The sequence below is a fragment of the Austrofundulus limnaeus genome, unplaced genomic scaffold, assembly GCF_001266775.1.
Source record: "Austrofundulus limnaeus strain Quisiro unplaced genomic scaffold, Austrofundulus_limnaeus-1.0 Scaffold78, whole genome shotgun sequence".
In the NCBI taxonomy this organism is placed as follows: Eukaryota; Metazoa; Chordata; class Actinopteri; order Cyprinodontiformes; family Rivulidae; genus Austrofundulus; species Austrofundulus limnaeus.
Window position 1 is genome coordinate 1,241,601 of NW_013952480.1, and position 7,561 is coordinate 1,249,161.

Here is a 7,561-nt window from a genome sequence, read left to right on the forward strand (position 1 = left end):
CACACACACACACACACACACACACACACACACACACACACACACACACATCGGCTGCATGCCCCAATTTGAGCTGCCGGGAAAGCTGTGCAGGGGAAGAGTGGGAAAGAGAGGGGAAATGAGAGAAAAGTGGGGATGCTTTCACTGCATCTCCATCACAAATAATCAGAGCGAACCAATGTTTTGTTCACACAACACAGACCACACACACAACAAATCCGAAGGGGTGTGTGTGGAAAGGAAATACAATGAAACAAGCAAGATTTAGTTTGAATTATGTTTAATTTGTGACTTTTTTTGTCCAACAGTTTTGATCTATGTTCTGCAGCTTAAAAAGAGGTGCATAAACTGCAGAACACAGGTCTGTGCATTCATATTTTGCTTTTTTTTAAGCAGGATAAGCAATTAATTTCTAATTTCATGGCTCACATATTGCCTCTGAGGTGATAAAATAAAAAAACAAATCAAACACTATATTTTTTTTAAATCATCAGTTGAAAAGTAGAATCATCACCATTTGTTTGTTAGTTGATTTAATAAAAGTTTATAGTCGGCCATAAAGTTCAGTCATTGTTCACTGAAATCAAAAAATGAAATCTATTAATTTTACTCCTTAACTTTTCAAACTGCAAATCATCTATTATCATTAATAAAACGGGTTTATATTTAAAGTTAGTGTAACATTATTCAAAGTAAAGGTGATTACTGACTAAGCAGCAAAACGGAGCACTTAATATGACACTACCACTGTTTAATCTTAATTTAAACAGTTTTATTGTATCAGTGGTTGAGAGCTTCCTGGTAGTGAAATGTGAGTGCTCATACTGGAACTGCAGGCAGCTACAGTAAAAGCACTCCAACACTGAAACTTTTTTTTTATGTTTTTGAATTGAAAGTTTTGGAGAGTTGATTCATCAAATAAGCATTGATTTTATCAAGGGTTTGTGTTTTTTTCATCACAACACAGATATCTTCTGGTGAAACTCAAGTTAGAAACAGTTTCACTTCTTTCAGCTTCTTTTTAACCCATCAAATGGAAATTTTTSAACAGATGTTAGTAACTATGCAAATGGAATTAGAAGTGTGTTTTCAGTTGCATGATGATCAGGTTTTCTTATCTGGTAAGTCAAATTTTCTATAGCATAGCAAAAGCAAAAAAGAAATTCAACACATTTTTTACATCAAATTTTCACAACTTTCATGTTGTAATAAAAATGTATTTCCCTTTTGTCAGATTAATCATATATTTTTGCAAGACTATAAAAGATGCATTTCAAACTAAACAGCTAAATGTGCAACCATCTTGTCCTCTTTCTTTAGTGTGTTCAGCTGAATCTCAAGGAACGGGTTGGAGGTCACAGTGTAGATTTCTGTGTGGGTGTCTTTGGACCTTTTGACCCCTTTGACCCAATGAACAGCAGCCAAACTGGCCGTCCAACTGGGAGTATGGAGACGGACCAGAGGTCAGGAGGAACAATCAGAGAAAGAGCTTTTTTTCCAAACCGCAGTTTTTTTTACGCATTTTATTTGTCCTATTTCACTCTCATATGATTTCTTTTTAAAATTTCTTATACAAACAAACCCAAGCTATCCAGGAGAAAAAGATGGGGGAAAACTGCTTATTTTTCCAAAGACGGCCGTGTTTTTGGAATTTATGTGCCAGGCTTTTAGGAGGTTTCTAAAGCTCAGGGATCATGAAAGTCACTCAACAGATAAATGACCATGTAAACATTCAAATCAGCTGAAAGCAAGGAAAGCAATAAAATGAGTTGTTTTTTAACCACCAAAAACAGCAGGAATTTCTAAACCTTGTTGAGCGTTAATCGCTCCGCTCAGTGTCATTTATCTTTATTTTTGCCTTTTTTTCTCTCTTTAACACATCCTGTACATTCTTGTTTATTTCTTTAATAAAACATCTTTGTTTTCTTTTTGAACAAAGTTCATTCATTCATCATTTCCACCAGCGATACGTTATTTATCTCTTTACACTCCAATGGGCCATAAACATTTGTTGCTGGGGACAGAAATATGGCAGAAAATGCATGAGATGAATGGAGGATATGGCAGATTTTCTCAACCAAGCCTTCACTTTTAACACACATGTTCATCCACACACACACACATTTTCTTTTCACAGGGCTCCCCTTCAAACCCCTCATCCCTCCCATCCTCCACCTCCTCTCTCATCAAGGGTCATTTGCTCAGTTTCCTGCTGCCTGCCCAGGCTCTTTTCTTATATATTTATTTTCTCCCCAGCTTCTCTCATTGGTGGTTTTTTACTTGATTCTGATTGGACAGTGATTTCTGTACCAACCCCTCCCATCCAAACTGAAGCACCTCCCTATATTTTTGGACTCTCCCTCTTTTCTTTAGGACAGCCTCCTCCTCTCTGAGTCTCCGCCTCTTTCAGGGAGCTCCGCCTCCTCCACACCCTGACACGAGGTGTGTTAGAGCGCCTCCTGGTGGTACACATTCCCCGAACACTGTTCACCGTGTTTAAAAGACTTAAGTGGTCTTGAAAATATAAAACAAAACAACTAAAATTGTTTCCTTTAAAATACACTTAAATCAACTTTAAAGAAATATTACAAAATAAAAGTTAAAAAAAAATTAAAAATGAGGGAAATGATCACCACATACAGTATCAACACTCTGTTTTTTATTTTTGTGTCCTTTGGTGCCACCTTGTGTTTTCCAGAAAAAAAACATGTTTGAAACAAAGTCAAACTTCACAGAATTACTGCCAAGTTTTTGTATTTGAAATCAATGAGAAATGAAAGAATTGCACAATGTTTACTGCTGTTTTTTGGACTTAGCAAATTACCAAGGAAAGGGTACATGTGTCAAACTCTAACTATTGTCTATGTCACAGATTCAAAATCTAGAAGTAAATGCTGTTTATTGTGATAAATGTCTGTTCCCATTTGATGACACAATTTGCCCTCTGCGTTTAATCCACTTATCTAAGTTCACCAGTGCCCTCTTCTTCATCAAGTCAGCTTTGTAAACAAGAGAAATGCTCTGGTTGTAGTCGGAGTATTCTCCCAGACACTCTGAAGAGTTAGAATGTCAAATTTTTAAAGACATAAAACAACTTGTTTATGTACAGAATTTAAGGCAGTGGTCATCAACTGACAGCCTGCGGGCCAAAGGTGGTCTGTGGGCAGATTTTTTGGGGTCCTGCAAATTATGAATGAAAATTGTTGCAACACAGTAATCCATTTGTTTGCTCACATCTGATCAAGTAGGAGAGTTGAATTCTGGGAAACCTGTCGGATAGGCATATATTTCATTTGATGCTAATGGCTCACTGTATTTGTTTAGTTATCTGCTGTGCATTGGGCAGCAGAAACTGAAACAGAAGCCAGAATATTTAGCAACAACAAGTCTAATCAGAAATTGGTCCCAGCGCAGACACTTTTCACAAATTTTGCTGATGATCCCTGAAGGTGTGGCGGAAAGGATCTGCACCTCGACTAATGAGAGCCTGCACTGCTGGTGTATGGGCCAAAACAAAATAAAACAGAGGCAGATTAAAGGAAATGCTTGTAGTCAACAGTTTTTCATGATTTAACAGTAAATAACAAAAATGATGTAAAACTCCTGGCAAAAGAGTGTAAAACACTCACTAAACCATTATCTTTGATTAGGATTGTTTTAATCATTGTTATTTATTATTGATATTAATGGCTCTAAAGCTAAAAGTGCTAAAGCACAGTCTGCACTTTTTTATACTGTTTTATTGACTATATATTTTAAAAAAAAAGCATTTTAGAAATATGTACAACTACTGAGTGTTTTTCTGTGTAGAATGATGAGGCCATTGACCCTCTCAGTAATATCCATATAAACAACAGAGTGATGATTATGGTAATGTGAATAAAACTGTGGTCAGCTGGCATCAGTCCAATAACACTTACATAATCAAGAAATGATCTTATGTTGGATCATATTTCTGTTTGTGCCACAGAACCATCAAATAGATCAAAAAACAGTCATTTGTTGGTTCTTACAACAAGTGCAAATAGTGTTTTATGTCCATTAAGCTGTAACAGTTCAACACGTTGATTTCACAACAAACATCAATATTCTAATTTGGCAGTGTTTTTTATAAGTTTTAATTGTGTTCATTTTTAGGTCGATGTCGCCAATAATTTGAGGACACCGAAAAACATGCTGGACGTGCTGAGACAACCAAAGTGTGCATCGTTGCCTCCCATCTTGTCCTGTTTTTGTACGATTTTCCTACCTTTCATGAGAAAGAATCTGAGCAGGATAATTTATCGCCATTTCCTGATATTATCACAGCAGGAGGCGGGGTGGTTGGATTCTGCTCAACGCCCCCAAAAATGCTTCAGTTAAATACTTTAACATAATTTTGTTTTCTCAATCACTGGGCTCGTTATCTACAATTAGAGATTCCAAATTACACAGACCACTCGTGCAGGATTATTTATTATACTACACATTATCATGTTGGGATCCAAGAGAAAATGGTTTTGATCACTGCCTAAACCATCACAAGTCACAAGGGTTTGATGAATGAGTCTCCTTATGGAGAGTGGAGACACGTGAGGCCTCCTGACAATGAGACCTGGCTGATGTTGGAGAGGGAAGAGAAAAACTCCACATAAATCAGCTCGACAGAGGAAAACCAGCAGACTCCCCACAAATCATGTCAGGAATCTGAGGGTGTCCCAGTCCTGCATGGGGAGGAATTCTGGGATCGTGGCCAAATGTTAAAAACAAATAGTCAGCGAGACATGAGAGGAGCACCGGTCCTGCTGTCATTGTTTTCACGTTCTCTTCTTGTTGTTAGTTTTCATCACAATTCATTCGCCAACAAGAAACATCTAATACAAAATAACATCCATGGTTTGGCTTGCTATTTCCAGCAAAGGATTTACAACCTACTTTACTTAAAATAATCAAATATGTCCATTTTTTTCTTAGTCAAACATCCAACAGTCAGGGTGATTTGCTGGCAGAAATGTGTTACATTGTTTACATTTACTTTATAGGTTCTCTGCAAGAAAAATAATGAGTTTTGATTGGCTTAGAGTTGTGATCATTTCATTCTTCAGCCATGTTGTTCTGCCCTGTTACTGCAATAGACAAACATAGAAAGACAATAAATTGAGTACAGATTCTTGTTTTATTGTAGTTTTTGTGTATCTGTGTGGAACAAGGAAAGGCAACTGGTGGACCGTGGGCCACATCTGGCCCACTTCCGTCTGGTCCACCATTAAGGATGAAAATCATTATTATTATTTGCTCAAAGCAGTTCTTAGAAGGAGATGCTTCTTTTATTTATTTATTTATTTATTTATTTATTTATTTATTTATTTATTTATTTATTTATTTATTTATTTATTTATTTATTTATTTATTTGTTTGTTTGTTTGTTTGTTTGTTTGTTTATTTATTTATGTTTGGAGTTGTTTAGTCTGCTGTAAAGGATTTTAATTTAAGTCACCACTATAACACTTTGCACAAAGCTAAATATGAGAACAGCAGTCTACCTAATTTCTTATACCTTCATTTTGCACTGCATTTCACTAAAACAAGCGTTTATTTGTTGTTCGCTTTGAATGTTTTGCAGTCATATGTATTAAACATACTTACAACTGTTACACGTGCATTTGAGTATGAAATAAATTACTGCACTGTATGTTGGTATAATAAACATACACAAATATTTTTTAAATGGCAGTTTTATTACATTTGGGTAAGTGTGCATCACTATGTGGCCCTCTGTTAGTGTCAGCAAAAGAGCTGTGGCCCCTTCCATCACTAAGTTGCCCATCCCAGGTGTAGAATATTCAACTGTTGAAACAGATGTCATACTACACACGATAGCTTAAAGCTCCAAACATTTTACTTGCTTCGGATCAACGGTTCCGGTTTTGTAAACAGGCTAAAACAACCATTTAAATCACTATCTGTATAGGTGTTTGTCAAAAACAAATGAGGTTATTTATCGAAGGCTATGATCTATAATATATAAAGGGGGTAGCAGTGGAGGGGGAGGCTCAAAAATGTGTAAGCGGGAAGATGAAAAGGCTGCAGGGGCAGCGAGAGATGAGCATTAAAAACATTAGGAAAAGAGAATTACAGTGGCAGAGAACAAGGTCTCGTAGGGAGTGCCTGGAGAGCTGGGTGCAAGAACAAAGGGAGAGGTTTATTGAAGCTCTCTGCAGATAGGACTCAGCATGAGGGTCCGACACATGATCGTAAATCCCAAATCCCATAGTCTGCGAGCTGGGGCCAAGGTCAGAGACGGAAAACACGAACAAAAGGTGGGAGGTAAACGATGATACCGAGACGTAAAATGGGAACAAAAGCCATGTTTAAAGGCGAATTCATTCAAACCAGATGTGACTTTGATTCTTGTTATTTCTTACTTTACAGACTAAAAATAAAACAACAACATCCTCTGCGATGAAGGTTGATGTAGACATGGAAATATGGCAACTATTTCAGGTTGAAAGCATATTTATCTAATTAAAATTCCCCGCTGGTTGTCATCATCACGCTGTGACACAACTGGCATTCCTTACATTCACTCTGATGCTGATGCAAATTTAACTCCGAGGGTTGTTAGTGTTTATCACAACCACCACTGACGTCCCTGAGAAACAGAAATGTTCAGTGACGTCGTGCGCACTCCTGCGTGTCACTGATGAATACAGCAAGAAGTATTCAAATGTTTTTCGACTGAATGAACCTTGATAAAGAGAACAAAACAAAAAACAAAAACAAAGAGGAGTAAATTTAGCTTTTTGACGTTGCTCATGTGAACTGTTTGGCCATTGAACTGCCTTGTTGGATTCAAAACTGTTAGATTACATCTTTAAAAATCAGTTCAGTATTACCATTGATGGCTGCACTGTGTACATGTATGGTGGCACCCAGGGGAGATGATAAGTCCTAATAATGTGTAGGGGCACCTCATCATGGTGTGGCGGGGGTACCGTGCATCTCTTGCCCGGCTAGAGCTGGCTCTTGGCATAGGCGAACTAGGCGGTCACCTAGAGCGCCATCTGCTGGAGGGGKCACCGAACTGCAGAAGAAAAAAGTAATTATTTGTAATCCCTGGTTATAACTCTGCTCAGCGCCCCTTTCAGTTAGATTTGTCTTAAAAAACTATAATGAAGTATTACAGTAAAAATAAACTACTCTACCCATAAATCCCCCCCACCCCAATGCAGCAATTGCCCCAACACTTTCTCTCATTTGATTGATGTTGCACTGACTCATCCTGCTCCGACACTCTGACGTGGGTGGGGCTGGCAGTGCCTCTCATGTAGCGGTTCGTGTTGACAAACTCAATAACAACAAGTCTGTATTTTGTTGTCCCATACATGTCAACCTCTTCGGACATTTACCTGTATAAAAAGCCTCAAAAATACGTAAATTTTGCAAAAAATCCATGCAACTCGCATGTATGTTATTTATTTGCTTTCTGGGAAAGCAAATAAATCTAAGTTTACCATAGTGCCTTACACTGTCAAACTTGTTTTTAGGGGTTCATAGTTCATAGTTCACAGTTCACAGTTCA